Source organism: Gossypium arboreum, chromosome 7 (genome assembly GCF_025698485.1).
Source record: "Gossypium arboreum isolate Shixiya-1 chromosome 7, ASM2569848v2, whole genome shotgun sequence".
Lineage (NCBI taxonomy): Eukaryota > Viridiplantae > Streptophyta > Magnoliopsida > Malvales > Malvaceae > Gossypium > Gossypium arboreum.
This window is the reverse complement of record NC_069076.1, coordinates 70,278,117-70,295,591: the sequence shown is the minus strand read 5'-3', so window position 1 is coordinate 70,295,591 and position 17,475 is coordinate 70,278,117.

The window sequence follows — 17,475 nt, the reverse complement described above, 5'->3', positions numbered from 1 at the left end:
CGGTGATGCCGTTTGGGCTCACTAATGCCCTGCGGTATTTATGGATTTAATGAATCGAATCTTTAGACCATATTTGGATCGATTCGTAGTCGTGTTCATTGATGACATCTTGGTCTATTCAAGAAATGAGACCGAACATCTTGAACACTGCGGTTAGTGCTTGCAAATTTTACGGGACAAGCAATTATATGCTAAGTTCAGCAAGTGTGAGTTTCGTTAAGAGAGGTAAGCTTCTTGGGTCATGTGGTATCTCGTGACGGGTATTCGAGTGAACCAATAAAATTTCAGCCATACTAAATTGGAAGCCTCAGAAATATTCTCGAGGTTCAAGCTTTTTGGGGCTTGGTTACTACCGACGATTTGTAAAAGGCTTCTCAACGATAGCCACGCCGATGACGGCTTACTCCAAAAGGATGTTAAGTTCGAATGGACGGAGAATGCCAAAAAGCTTCGATCAACTGAAAACTTATTTGTGAAGCCCCAATTCTAGTGCAACCCGAGTCCGCAAGGAGTTTGTCATCTATAGCGACGCCTCTCTACTTGGGTTAGGTTGCGTATTAATGCAAGAAGGTCGAGTTGTGGCCTATCGTCGAGGCAATTAAAGCCACATGAGAAAAATTATCCGACTCATGATCTCGAATTGGCGCCATCGTATTCGCCTTAAAGATTTGGCGACATTACTTATTTGGTGAAAGGTGCCATGTATACCGGATCACAAAAGTCTCAAGTATTTGATGACCCAACGAGACTTAAATCTGCGACAAAGACGTTGGCTCGAGCTGTTAAAGGATTATGAGCTGATCATTGACTATCACCGGGAAAGGCGAATGTAGTTGCGGATGCCTTGAGTCGAAATCGTTATTCACTTTACTGACGATGAATGTGCACTTGTCTATCCGATCCGACGGTGTGTTAGTGGCTGAAATGAAAGCCAAACCATTATTGACACACCAAATTCGAGAAGCTCGAAAAGTCGATGACGAGTTGGTTGCAAAACGGCTGCGTGTGTTCGAACAAGGACTCGGAGTTTCAAATCGACGATGACGATTGTTTGAGGTTCAAAAGTCGTCTGTGTCCCAAAGAATTGAACTCATTTCGATAATTCTGAATGAAGCCCATTGTAGCCGAATGGCAATCCACCCGGGAGTACGAAGATGTACAATGATTTGAAACGTCGATTTTGGTGGCATGGTATGAAGCGGGACATCTCCGACTTTGTTTCAAGATGTTTAATATGTCAACAAGTGAAAGCGGAACATCGGTGCCTTCAGATTACTTGACCAATCACGATACCGAGTGGAAATGGGATCGAGTCACAATGGACTTTGTATCCGGACCGCCATTGTCGACAAGTAAGAAGGATGCGGTTTGGGTCGTGGTAGATCGATTGACTAAGTCGGCCCACTTTGTCCCCGTCGCACGGATTTTTCAATGGACAAATTAGCGGAATTGTACGTTTTCGATTGTGAAATTACACGGGTGCCTATTTCTATCGTGTCGGATAGAGATCCGAGATTTACCTCGCGGTTTTGGAAAAAGTTGCAAGAAGCTTTGGGTACCAAGTTGCATTTCAAAGACCGCCTTCCACCCCAAACCGATGGTCAATCCGGCGGGTAATTCAGATACTTGAGGATATGTTAAGATGTTGCGTCCTCGAGTTTAGTGGTTCATGGGAACGGTATTTGCCGTTGATTGAATTCGCCACAACAACGACTTTCAATCGAGTATTAAGATGGCACCCTACGAGGCTTTGTACAGGCGTAAATGCCGTACACCATTGTTTTGGACCGAGCTTGGTGAAAGCAAGATTTTCGGGTGGATTTGATTAGGGATGCCGAGCGAAAGTGAAAGTAATCCGTGAAAGTTTGAAGATAGCCTTCGATCGTCGTAAGTCGCACGCGGATATGAAGCGTAAGGATATCGAGTATCGGTGGGTGATAAAGTGTTCCTCAAGGTATCGCCTTGGAAAAAAATACTCGTGTTCGGTAGTAAGGGCAAGTTGAGCCCGAGGTTCATTGGGCCATATGAGATATCGAGCGAGTCGGTCCGGTGGCATATCGTTTGATTTTGCCCCCGAACTCAAAAGGTTCACGATGTCTTCCACGTTCGATGCTTCGACGTTATAGATCCGATCCATCGCACGTGATTAGTCCATCGAAATTGAAATTCAAGCTAATATGAGTTATGAGGAAGAACCAATTCGTATCCTATCACGAGAAGTGAAAGAGTTGCGAAACAAGCGGGTTCCGCTAGTGAAAGTGTTATGGCTCAAGCACGGGATAGAAGAAGCTACTTGGGAGACCGAGAACTCAATGAGAGAGCGATATCCGAACCTATTTACGGTAAGCTTTTGAGGGACGAAAATCTCTTGAGTGGGGAGAGTTGTGACACCCGAATGTGACCCTAGTCGGAGAGTGGTTTGGGACCACGAAACCGAGTCACAAGAATAATTAAGTGTTATATTCCGTACTTATTGTATGTGGAATTGGTATGCGTAAATATTTCGTGTCTCGATTTTTATTAATTAGGTGCTAAATTATAAGAAAGGACTTAGTGGTGAACTTTGAAAGTACGATAGGAAATAGGTGATGACTAATTAAAGCATGCATGCAAAATAATGGACTTGCATGTCAAATTCCCCTTTCTACAAGTAATGGCCGCCATGACAAAGAATATGGGTCAAACATGTCATGAAACATGTTTTGTTGGGCATTAGGGAGAAATAGTAAACAAATAAGCATGGGTAAGAAAAGGATGAAAAAAAAAAATGTGTGAGAGAGTGGCATACCCCATTGCCGTGAGTTGTAGAGAAGGAAAGAAAAAATTTTGTTCATCCTTTCTTTGAGCCAAAACTAAGGAAGAAGGAGGATTTTTGCTTCATGCTTGGTTTGGAAGAGATCTAGAAGGAGATTTGGCTAAGTTTGCATCAAGATTAAGGTATGTATGAGGTTGTGTTGGGAGTTTCATGCATGTTTTGGTTGCTAACTTGATGTGCATGTTAGCCATGGCTCAAATCTTTGGTATGCCATGGAAATGGTATTTGGCCAAAGTTGTTATAGTGATAAAGCCATTGCATGCTAAGTGTGAAGCTTGATGATGATGCATGCAATGATGGATTTTCTACTCATGAGTAAGATTTTGAGTTTTCTCTTTGTTTTATCATGATTAAAGTTGAAAAGGAGCATGATTGTCATACTTGGCCATGATGCATTCTTGAGCATGATTCATGCTTCTTGCATGTTAGTTAAAAGTTTGTGTTTTGGATGGCTATGGACACCTTGAAAATTCGCCATGCTCATATATGCATATATATGATTGCACATTATGTTTGGTTATGAACTAAGTGATGAATATATTGATTTAAAGAAGAAAATGTGGAAGAATGCTTGTGAAATTGCAAGCACAATTGCCTAGCACACATATAAGTGCTTGATGCTATATTATAAGTTTTGGGCCACAATGTGCAAAGCATAAATTAGTAGATTGCATGCTGTTTTTGTGAGGTATTAAGTGCAAAATTGACCTCAACATGTACATGAATATTCGCCTTGGGTAGCCTATTGAAGGCCTTAGCATTTCCTTGATGCTCAAATAAATTGTATTGAATTGCTTGATGTAGTATAAAATGTGCATGACCATTGTGTATTCAAGCTAAAGAGTGGCCATATGACCATTTAAAATCCTTGTCATATTCGCCATAAGCAAGCACAATGAGGTTTTAATAAATTGAATTTGTTTGAATTAGCTCAAGAGCTAAGAGGGCCACAATTGGACAAGGAGAAGGAAAAGGTGATCGAATAGCCGAAAAAGCCGTTCGACAACATCCGAGGTAAGTCCTCAAGAAGTGACCTTACTTGAATTATGTGAGATGAAATATGGATGTGTATGATTATTGATTATGTGTGTATGAGTATTTGAATTCCACCGGGCTAAGTCCCGGCGAATATGCTAACGATATTAATTGTGTTTGAGCCTTAGTAACGAAAATGAAATATGTATGTCCAATGATTATTGATGTATGTGTGCATGAGAAATTGAATGATATCCGGGCTAAGCCCGAAGACAATTATGCTGGAAATTATATCCGGGTTAAGACCCGAAGGCAATTGTGCTAGTGGTTATATCGGGCTAAGGCCCAAGGCATTCGTGAAGTTATTCTATCCGGGCTAAGACCCGAAGGCATTTGTGCACGTGATTATATCCGGTTATATTCCGAAGAATCTTGGGCTGGAGGTGAGTGTTGGTTGCTGAAATGAATTTAATTAGTACACTCGGACAGCCCAAAGGATAAGGTACGTTATATGTGCATTGGAAAGTCGACGTGTTTGAGCAACATTCGCTCAATCGACTAATGAATTTCAGTTATTGAATTGATTGATGCTTTGCGAACTTATACAATGATGAAGTATGAAGTAAGAATGTGTATTAATGAAATGATGCATTTGGCTATGTGAATGTATTGCTGTAAATTATAGTTCATTATATTCCTTGAGACTTACTAAGCATAAAAATGCTTACCCCGTTGCTTTGGCTCTTAGTTTTCTAGATTTCGCTCGAGGCAATCGGATTTGGGATCGTTGAAGTCAAGTCATCCACACTATCAAGCCTCCATTTTGGTATAAATTTTGGTTGAACTTGAGATGGCATGTATAGGACTACCTCTTGTTTGTTAAATACGTTGTAATGTAAGTTTGTATGGCCATGCGAAAATGGCTCAAAAGGGAGCATGAACTTAGACTTATTGTGGGTTGTATGTATATATATTTGGGGTCATGATGTGGCTATGGTTTGGAAATGGGAATGTTGGTCATATGATCAGCCATTGGCATGGTTAAAATGATCATATATGAACCTATGTATGGCAAGATTAGTTGAATCATGGAGACTACCAAATAGGTAAGTCCTACCTTAAAACAGATGCTGCCAGCTGCAGTGGCGTGAATGTGAAAAATCACCATAATTCATAGGAATGGAATCAAATAGTGAATAAGCTATGTAAATGAACCTTGATGAGTCTATTTTCATATGGAAGAAACGAAACGGTCATAGGAGTTACAGGTTAAGAGATATTAAAGCTATTGTGAGACAGGGCCAGAATGGTTTCTGGGTTCCCTGTCGCAACTTTAAAATTCACTATAAATTATCCAAAAGAATTAGGAGATATACCTTATATGTACAGATTCCATTTTGAGTCTAGTTTCATTAGAAACAAACGACACCAGCATTAAAGCCCTGTGCAGAGATATATTCAAGTTATACCGCGCGAAGGTCAGAGCAGTCGATCCCTGTAACTTGGGTAACTTTAACTAATAAACTGTACCAATTGGCCCGACCAAAAATCCTAGAAATAAATCCATGGATGTATATATGAGTCTAAATTCAGGGAAAATTTACGAAACCAGTTTCCGAGTTTTGAAACTCGAGATATGATTTTTAAGGCGACAGTGACGCAGTTTTCCAGCCTGACTGGAAATGTCAAATTGGTGGGCAAAAACATGTGAACTTGGTTTGTTAACCCTCGGGTCCGACACCGGCGATGGTCTCGGGTTTGGGGTGTTACACTTACTCCTAGCGCGCAAAGCACACACCGCACTTACCTTGTCATTGGGAAATTTCACAAGTGCATTAGCTGAAATTTTCCAGCAAGCTTATAATTTTCAAATCACATACCTTCGGAGTTTAACCGGATGTCGCTACTCGATCAATCGCCTTGGGACATAGCCCGGTTATGGTAACCCGCACCAAGGCTCACGGACTTAACCCGGATATCACGATTTGCACAAATGCCTTGGTCTTAGCCGGATAGAATGACTCGCACGAATGCCTTGGTCTTAGCCGGATGTAGCCACTAGCACAATTGCCTTGGTCTTAACCCGGTTATAATTTCCAGCATAATTGTCTTGGGGCTTAGCCGGATATCATTCAATTTCTCATGCACACATACATCAATAATCATTGGACATACATATTTATTTTCGTTACTAAGGCTCAAACACAATTATAATCACTAACATAATCGCCTTCGGGACTTAGCCGGGTATCATTCGAATACTCATACACATAAATCAATAATCAATACATCCATATTTCATTCCACATAATTCAAGTAAGGTCACTTCTTGAGGACTTACCTCGGATGTTGTCGAACGGCTTTTACGGCTATTCGATTACTTTTTCCTTCCCCTTGTCCAATTGTGGCCCTCTTAGCTCTTGAGCTAATTCAAACAAATTCAATTTATCAAAACCTCATTGTGCTAGCTTATGGCCGAATATGACAAGGAATTTAAATGGTCATATGGCCACCCTTTAGCTTGAATACACAATGGTCATGCACATTTTATACTACATCAAGCAATTCAATACAATTTATTCGAGCATCAAGGAAAAGCTAAGGCCTTCAATAGGCTACCCAAGGCGAATATACTTGTCCATGTTGAGGCCAATTATGCACTTAATACCACACAAAAACAGCATGCATTTTACTAGTTAATGCTTTGCATATTGTAGCTCAAAACTTACAATATAGCATCAAGCACTCATATGTGTGCTAGGCGAATGTGCTTACAATTTCACAATTATTCTTCAACATCTTCTTCTTTAAACAAACTTATTCATCACTTCCTTCATAACCAAAACATCATGTGCAAACATATATATACATATATGAGCATGGCAATTTCAAGGTGTCCATAGCCATCCAAAACACAAATTTTAACTAGCATGCAAGAAGCATGAACCATGCTCATGAATGCATCATGGCGAATATGACAATCATGCTCCTTTTCAACTTCAATCATGATAAAACAAAAGAAAGCTCAAAATCTTACTCAAGAGTAGACAATCCATCATTGCATGCATCATCATCAAGCTTCACACTTAGCATGCAATGGCTTTATCACCATAACAACTTTGGCCAAATACCATTTCCATGGCTTAACAAAGATTTGAGCCATGGCTAACATGCACATCAAGTTAGCAACCAAAACATGCATGAAACTCCTAACACAACCTCATACATACCTTAATCTTGATGCAAACTTAGCCAAATCTCCTTCTAGATCTCTTCCAAACCAAGCATGAAGCAAAAATCCTCCTTCTTCCTTAGTTTTGGCTCAAAGAAAGGATGAACAAAATTTTTTCTTTCCTCCTCTACAACTCACGGCAATGGGGGATTACCACACTCACACACATTTTTTTTCATTTTTATCACCCATACACCTTTGTTTATTATTTCACCCTAATGCACCAACAAAACATGTTTCATGACATGTTTAGCCCATCCCCTTGTCATGGCCGGCCACCACCTATAAAGGGGAATTTGACATGCAAGTCCATTATTTTGCATGCATGCTTTAATTAGTCATCACACATTTCCTATCATACTTTCAAAGTTCATTACTAAGTCCTTTCTTGTGGAATTCACCCTTATAACACTAAATCAATCATCATAAAATGTCATACATGAGCACACATATTATAGGCATCAAAATAAATTTTAATTATTTTTATGCCTCGGTTTTGTGGTCCCGAGACCACCTTCCGACTAGGGTCAATTTTGGGCTGTCACATAAATCATATATAAAATCCAATACACTTGGATGAATTCAACAAGTAATCACATTTCATATACATGAATTATTCATTTCATATATCAATGTATCATGTAACATCACTTTCAAGTATTTCATGTAAATACATATAATAGTTCATATCGAACTCATATAATCTCATAACAGAACTATGCCCGTTGAACCATTTAGAATATCGTTGGATAATCAGGTAGTACACACTAAGTGTACTAAACTGTAATCTGTCAATTCCTGTACATGTATACTTATACGAGCTTTGAATCAGTATGCTCTTATAAGCTGTAAATGGTAAGCTCATGCGAGTTAAGTATCAGTAAGCTCATACGAGCTGAAATCAGTAACCCTAATGACATGTCATTTGTATCCTACAAATTCTTAAGGTTCAAACGGGACTTAGTAATCGTCGTATGCTGTCGGATATGCAATCAGTATTCATACATGAAAGTTACGCAATTCACATATATATAATTCAATTAAAGCATATAAATTCACAATTTAATTACACGAACTTACCTCGACGAGTGTATGTAGATACGGAGGCGACTAATCTGAGATTTTCTCTTTGCCTCGATCTAACTCCGTACAAGGTCTGACAGGATCTATATGAATGAATTTAACTCAATTCAATATAATTCATATTCAATTTAGTCAAACACATTTTTGACAAAATTACCATTTTATCCCTATACTTTTACTTCTTTGCAATTTAGTTTCTAGGCTTGAAAAACAAAATTCATATTCAATTTTATCACTAAAAATTCCTTTACAAAAGTTGTTTATCAACAATAGCCATTCATATTCTATCATAAAACTTCAAAACTCACATATATTCATCAATAGAAAAACCCTAATAGTTTAAAAGTTTCACAAATTAGTCCAAGCTAGCTAGATTAAGCTAGAACGATCCCGAAAACATAAAAATCATAAAAAAACAAGACAAAATACATACCGAATTGGAAAAAATAGCCTTGGCCAAACCTAGCTCTCAAAAATGGCTTTCTTCCCTAGTGAAAATCGGTTGAAAGAGATGAAGAAAGATGATGGCATTTTAGTTTTATTTTAATTAACCTTTATTTACTAATTTCCAAAATTAACCTTTTAAATTAATTCAAATTACAAGGTTGCCAAGCCATTATCATCCACTAACATAATAATGGTCTAATTACCACTTAGGGACCTCTACTTTAAATTCCTATAGCTATTTAATACCATTAGCTATTATAACTCAACTTTTATACTTTACGCGATTTAGTCCTTTTTATCAAATTAAGCATATAAACGGTAAAATTTCTTGATGAAATTTTTATACGGTATTTCTGTCATGCTGTAGATAATAAAATAACAATAAAATAAATTTTTTAACCTCGTATTTGAGGTCCTAAAACCACTGTTCCCATTTCATTGAAAACGGGTTGTTACAACTCTCCCCCTAAAAGGATTTTTGTCCCTGAAAATCTTACCAGAAAAGAGGTTCGGATATTGCTTTCTCATAACTTCCTCATGTTCCCAAGTGGCTTCCTCTATTCCATGTCATTGCCAGAGAACTTTAACTAAAGCTATGTTCTTATTTCTCAATTCTTTCACCTCTCCGGCCAGAATTCTAATTAGTTCTTCACTGTATGTCATATCAGGTTGAATCTCGATATCTGTCGAAGAGATAACAAGTGAAGGGTCAGATCAGTACCGTCGTAACATAGACACATGAAAGACATTATGAATTCTTTCAAGCTCTAACGGTAAAGCTAATCGGTGCCATAGGTTTGATTTTTTCAGTAATCTCATATGATCCGATAAATCGCGGACTCAACTTACCTTTTTGACCAAATCAAAGAATTTTCTTCTAGGGAAAAATTTTCAAAAACAACTTGAAAGTCTATATCTTTATGTTTTAGATCCGCGTACGATTTCTGACAATCCTACGCTGCTTTCAAACTATCTCGGATCACTTTCACTTTTTCTTCAGTCTTGCGAATTAAATTAACCCCGTGTATCTTTTTCTCACCAAGCTCAGTCTAGTATAATAGAGTTTGGCATTTATGACCATACAGAGCCTCATACGATGCCATTTTTATGCTCGACTAGAAACTGTTATTATACGCGAATTTGACCAACGATAAATATTTTTCCCAGTTGCCTTCGAATTCAAATACACAACAACGAAGCATATCTTCGAGAATCTGCATCACTTGCTCAGACTAACCATCAGTTTGAGGGTGAAATGCAGTGCTAAAATGCAATCACATACCAAGAGCTTCCTGTAACTTTCTCTAAAATCACGATGTGAACCGCGGATCTCTATCTAAAACAATGGAGACTAGCATTCATTGTAATCTGACAATATCAGAAACATATAACTTAGCTAATCTGTCAGTGAGAAATCTATACGTGCCGAAATAAAATATGTGGACTTCGTCAAACGGTCGCCGATAACCCAAATGGCATCTTTTTTTCGAAGATAGGGGTAACTCCGATACGAAATCCATAGTAATTCTATCCCACTTCCACTCCAATATCATTATTGGCTGTAACAGTCCTAAAGGTACTTGATGTTCAGCTTTTACTTGCTGACAAATCAAACATTTAGATACAAAGTCAGATATCTCATGTTTCATTCCTGGCCACCAGTACATCTGTCTCAAATTGTTATACATTTTATTGCTTCTCAGATGAATAGACAAGCTACCACTATGAGCTTCGTGTAAAATTTTTTGTATGAGCTCTATATTCTTCGGTACACAAACTCTATCTATAAACAGTAAAGAATCATCAGGTCCTATCTAAAATTCTGAAACAGAAGCCGACTCACACTATACCCGTTTAGTTAACAACTCATTATCACATTTTTGAGCTTCGCAGATTTGCGGCAAAAAAGATCGGTTTAGCTTTTAACTCAACTAAGATTGAGCCATCATCAGATAATGACAATCAGGTATTCATCACTCACAGAGCAAATAAGGAGTTTCTACTCAAAGCATCAGCAACTACGCTTGCTTTACCTGGGTGATAATTAATGATCAACTCATAGTCTTTCAATAGTTCGAGTAATCTGCGTTGTCTCAGATTCAAATCTTTTTGCGACATTAAATACTTTAAACTCTTGTGATCAGTAAATATGTGAAATTTTTTGACGAACAAATGGTGTCCCCAAATTTTCAATGCAAACACGATAGCTGCCAACTCTAAATCATGCGTCAGATAGTTCTTTTTATGCACCTTTAATTGTCTGAAAGCATAAACTATCACTTTGCTTTATTGCATTAAAACACAACCTAAACCATTCAATGATGCATCGTTAAAAATCACAAATTCTTTACTCAATTCAGGCTGAACCAGAACTGGTGTTTCGGTCAATAGTGCTTTCAACTAATTGTAACTTTGCTAACATTTATCTGACCATTCAAACTTTACATCTTTTTTGTAATAGTCGTGTCATCAGTGTAGCTATCATTAAGAACCCTTTGACAAATCTTCAGTAATATCCAGCTAATCCTAGAAAAATTCTAACTTCAGATACGGTCCCCGGTGGTTTCCAGTCAACAACTGCAAAAAATTTACTCGAATCAACTCTGATGCCTTCAACAGACATATATGTCCCAAAAAATTAACTTATCGGAGCTAGAACTCACATTTGCTAAATTTAGCAAACAATTGTTTATCTTTGCAAAACAATTCTCAGATGCTCGGTATGTTCAGTCTCGTCTCGGGAATATATCAAAATATCATCAATAAATACCACAATAAATCTGTCTAAATACAGTCTGAAGATTTTATTCATCAAATCTATAAATACTGCAGGTGTATTAGTTAAACCAAATGGCATCACAAGAAATTCATAATGTTCGTACCTAGTTCTGAATGTAGTTTTCGGCACATCCGAATCTTTCACTCGTAGCTGATAATAATCAAAACGGAGATCAATTTTTGAGAATACTGTGGCACCTTTTAATAATTGAACAAATCGTCAATTCGAGGCAGTGGATATTTGTTCTTGATTGTAACCTTGTTGAGTTGACGGTAATCAATACATAATCTCATCGATCTGTCCTTTTTCTTAACGAACTGAACCAATGCACCTTAAGGTGAAAAACTGGGTCAAGTAAAACCCCTATCTGTCAACTCTTGCAATTGTGCTTTCAACTCTTTAATTCGGTAGGAGTCATTTTGTAAGGTTCTATTGATATTGATGATGTTCTTGGTACAAGTTCTATAGCAAACTCAACCTCTCTGACCGGCAATAATCCAAGTAACTCCTTTGGAAACACATCGAGATACTCACAAACCACAGGTACTAATTCAAGCTTCGATTTAGACACTTTAGTATCCAATACATAAGTAAGGTAAGCATTACACCCTTTTCTCAAATATTTCTGTGCTGACAAAGCTGATATCACAATAGGCAACCCACTCAGATTATTTGATTCAATACGAAGTGCTTCACCGTTCTGGCATTTTAATACAATTAACTTTTGTCTACAATTTACAACAATGTTGTGCAGAGTTAGCCAATCCATGTCCAAAATCACACCGAATTCATCAAACAATAATAACATCAAATCAGCCAGAAAACTGTAACCTCAAGTCATCAAAGGACAATTCTTGCAGACTTTATCAACTAGCACATACTGGCCTAGAGGGTTCGATACTTTAACCATGAATTCAGTAGACTTAATAGGTAAATTTTTAATAGACATTAAATTCATGCATACATATGAATGGGTCAATCCTGGATCAATCAAAGCAGCTACATCAGTATCATAAAGAGAGAAAGTATCGGTAATAACATCTGGAGCAGAAGCATCCTCGTGTGCGTGAATAGCATAGGCCCTAGCTGGTGTTCGTGCCTCAAATATCGCAGTAAAGTCTTTTGTCACACCACGACTACCACTCACATTTTCGGGATTACAAGGTTGTCTGCCTCTCGTAGCTGTGTTACTCCGCCTCGAAATTTGAACTTTCTCTTTATCATATTTCTTAGGACAATCTCTAAGATAGTGATCAAAAGAACCACATCTGAAACACGCTTTGCTCTTCATTTGACACTTACCATTATGTGGCCTGTTACAGTGCTTGCACTAGAGTCTAGTGTTTCTAACATTACCCGCACTCACTACAGATGTAGCCTAAGGTTTAGGACCGGAGCGTCTGATATTTCTGTCTCTATTAGAATGTCCCACAGAAGAAGTAGAATGGTAGTGATGTTCTTTAGATTTCTTCAATGCTATATAGTATAATTTTCCCGTCAATCTTTTTCTTGAATCTCTAGCTTCAATCTCAACGTGTCTTTTCTCTTTACTCAGCCCTTCGACTTTATGTGCCCGATCAATCAGTACAACAAATTCTTTCAACCTAATGATCCTGACTGATAGCTTTATATCTTCGTTTAACCCATCTTCAAACTGTTTACACATTGCAGTCTCAGTCCGAATGCACTTTCAGCATACTTACTCAAATGAACAAATTCTCGCTCGTATTCTGATACTGTCGTGCGACCCTGTTTGAGCTCTAGGAATTCTTTATGCTTCTGATCCAGAAACCTCTGACTGATGTATTTCTTACAAAACTTGGTTTGAAAGAACTTCCAAGTGAAATGCTCTTTCGGCACTATAGGAGTCAATGTATTCCACTACTGGTAAGCCGAATCTTTTAAGAAAGATACTGCACACTTTACACATTCAGTCAGGGAACAGGATAACTCGTCAAAAACCCTAATAGTATTCTCAAACCAAAATTCAGCTCTTTCAGGATCATTTTTAGCAGTAGCTTAGAATTCTTCAACCCCTTACTTACGAATCTTAACAACAAGAGGCTTACTAACTCGGACTGGTTTCGTACCTTGAGGAATCACGGGAACTAGTTAAGGAACAGGAGGTGGTGGAGGTTGTTGAGCAGCCAGGTTTGTCTGTACAAACTCGGTGAACCATTCATTCATTATCTGAAATAATGCTTCTTTAGCCTCTCCTCCACAGCCCTCAGATATAGGCCTCGTACCACTCGAAGCTACTTCATGAATGGAGGCTTGAACATTACTCCCTACTTCATCAGAATCAGCTTGGTTGGATGTCATTGCTATATGAAAATATGTTTTAAAATAGTTAGGAGATATCATACTATCACAGGTTATATAATGGCATGTATAGCTAGACTTGTACACGCTACGTTCAGTCTGAGAATCGACTAAACGATAGCTTTGATACCAATAAATGTAACACCCTAAACCCGTATCCATCGTCGAAACATGATTACGGAGCATTACCTGATTTTACAGGTCAAACAGACAGAATTTCAAACGTTTCATATCATAAAATATTCATGTCAAAAACCAATTGAAATCATACATACTATCCCTTATACAAGCCATCGAGGCTCAAATTATACATTAGAAATAAATCGTGACTAAATCAAAAACTAAAAAAATATTTCAAAAACATTTAAAATTTTCAAAGCTGTAGGGGTCACACGGCTGTGTGGCCAGGTCGTGTGACTCACACGGCCAAGAGATACGCTCGTGTCTTAGGCTGTGTGGACATTTGAAATAGGGACACACGGCCGTGTCCCAGCCCGTGTCCGTGCCTGTGTAACTCACTAACTTGGGTCACACAGCCAAGCCACACGCTCGTGTGCTAGGCCGTGTGAGCATATTGACTTGCATCCTTAAGAAGCTACAGGGGACATATAACCGTGTCACCTGGCCATATGTCACACACGGCTAAGACACACGTTCGTGTGCTAGGCTGTGTGAGCATATTGACTTGCATCCTTAAGAAGCTATAGGGGACACACAACCGTGTCACTTGGCCATGTGTCACACACTGCTGAGACACACGCTCGTGTCTCTACCAGTGTGGATGAAAATAAGCCATTTTCCAAGCCACATTTCTCACCTAATTTTGTACCAACCTAAACTCAATATTATGCACATCAACAAGCCATAATAAGACATCTAAAACAAGCCAAAATCAAGTCTTAAACATGTAATATTTCACATACAACCAATATGCCTTAGGCACCTCAAATGATAAAATTTAAACATATATTTTCATATATATAATTTAACCAAATAAACCATCAATTTATCAAGCTAATTTGCATCCTTTCATACCAATTCATTTATTTACCAAAACATACCATTTGATACCAAAATGCATTTCAAATACTATCATATTTAGACATATATATACCTTACATATCAAGGTACCAATTCATCACAATTTTTTCACATCACAAACACATGTACAAAATGAATATTTAGCTAACATTTACCTTTCATCAATTTATCATAATCAAGCTACACACCAAATATGATAAGGCCATTTATATATACACATAGCAAAATATACCAAAACACAAGCCAAAGCATATGGCCATAACCACAACATCACATATTGGCCAACATTAGCCAAAATAACCTTTATATGCCATTATAACCAAAATGTAACCAACTAAAAGTACCAAAAAAGCCGATAGATAGTGTGATATAGCTTCGACAAGCTTCCAACCCGAACGAGCTTCCGAATCACTATAAAATACGGAAAATAACACAGAGTAAGCATTTAAGCTTAGTAAGTTCATATAACTTAGAATTTTAACTTACCGTTTTAAACCATAATTAAGGTAAGCTAACATAGCATATCCCAACCAATTTGGCCAAAAGCCTAAACACATGATCATCAACATATTAGCCACGCAAATCATATATAAAATCCAATACGCTTGGATGAATTCAACAAGTAATCACATTTCATATACATGAATTATTCATTTCATATATCAATGTATCATGAAACATTACTTTAATGTATTTCATGTAAATACCTGTAATAGGTGATATCGAACTAATATAATCTCGTAACAAAAACTATGCCCGTTGAACCATTTAAAATATCGTTGGATACGTGGGTAGTACACACGAGGTGTACTGAATTGTAATCCGTCAATTCTAGTACATGTATGCTCATACGAGCTCTGAATTGGTATGCTCTTATGAGCTGCAAATGGTAAGCTCTTCTTAGCTGAATAACAGTAAGCTCATGCGAGCTGAGTATCGGTAAGCTCATACGAGCTAAAATCGGTAACCCTAATGACATGTCATTTGTATCCTACAAATTCTTAAGATTCAAACGGGACTCGGTAATCACCGTACGTCATCGGATATGTGATCGGTATTCATACATAACAATTACGCAATTCACATACATATAATTCAATTAAAGCATACAAATTCACAATTTAATTACATGAACTTACCTCGACGAGTGTACATAGATACAAAGGCGACTAATCTGAGATTTTCTTTTTTGCCTCGATCTAACTCCGTACGAGGTCTGAAAGGATCTATACAAATAAATTTAACTCAATTCAATATAATTCATATTTAATTTATTCAAACACACTTTTTAACAAAATTACTATTTTGCCTCTATACTTTTAATTCTTTGTAATTTAGTCCCTAGGCTCGGAAAATGAAATTCATTAAATTTTATCCCTACCCAAGCCTAGCTGAATTTTTATACAGACTAATAGCAACCCATATTTTTCACAAATTCACAAACTTACCACATAATATTTTCTATTTTTCAACTTAGTCCTTATTTGACAATTTCATTAAAAATTCCTTTACAAAAGTTGTTTATCAACAAAAACCATTCATATTCTATCATCAAACTTCAAAGCTCACATATATTCATCAATGGAAAAACCCTAATAATTTAACAATTTCAAAAATTAGTCCCCGGGCCAGCTAGATTATGCTACAATGATCTCGAAAACATAGAAATCATAAAAAAAGACAAAAATACATACGTAATTGGAAAAAAAGCCTTGGTCGAACCTAGCTCTCAAAAATGGCTTTCTTTCCTAGTGAAAATATGTTGAAAGAGATGAAGAAAGATGATGGCATTTTGATTTTATTTTAATTAACCTTTATTTACTAATTTTCAAAATTAACCTTTTAAATTAATTCAAATTACAAAGTTGCCAAGCCATTATCATCCACTAACATACTAATGGTCTAATTACCACTTAGGGACCTCCATTTAAAGACCTTTAGCTATTTAATACCATTAGCTATTAGAACTCAACTTTTACACATTACGCGATTTAGTCATTTTTATCAAATTAAGCATGTAAACGGTAAAATTTCTTAGCGAAATTTTTACACGGTATTTCTATCATGCTATGGATAATAAAATAATAATAAAATAAATTTTTTGACCTCAGATTTGTGGTCTCGAAATCACTGTTTCAATTTAACTGAAAACGGGCTGTTACATTTTTGAAAACTCACATCTATTTTTCTATTATGTTTAGGTAATCCTCAGACATAGGTAGGTCAGTACGATAGAGTCTTAGCAGTGACCACTAGTCCAAAAACCACTTTAAATTAGTGATTTATTTTCTTTTCTGTTTTTTCTTGAGAGTTTTGTAATTTTTGGACTCTCGGGACTGTTTGATTTTAATTTTGGTTTGGTTGTGTTTTTATTTTTATCCTGCGATGTTTGACAAAAACAACGGTTTTATGCAAACAAATGTTTTTTGAAAACTCAAGCTTGATTTTCAACTATAACGACTTACAAACTTCTGCTGCCAATTTATGTTTTACTTAAAAGGGCAATAAATGACGGTTTCATTAAAGAGAATAATAATAAGTTTTTCCTAAAATGTGGACTCCTTTAGAACGATAAAATCGAGAAGTTAAACATGAAAGTTTTTGTTTCAAAACCCTTTTTTGTAACATTTCCAGATTCGACCATAACATCTGGGTTAGGTTTGGGTTGTTACAAGGAGCATATATTTGCTTATTCATTTTTCTTTTCATGCAAAAGTCATTGAGGACAATCCTATAAAGATTTTTCAATGAAACATGTGGTAATTTTATTTATTCAATAAA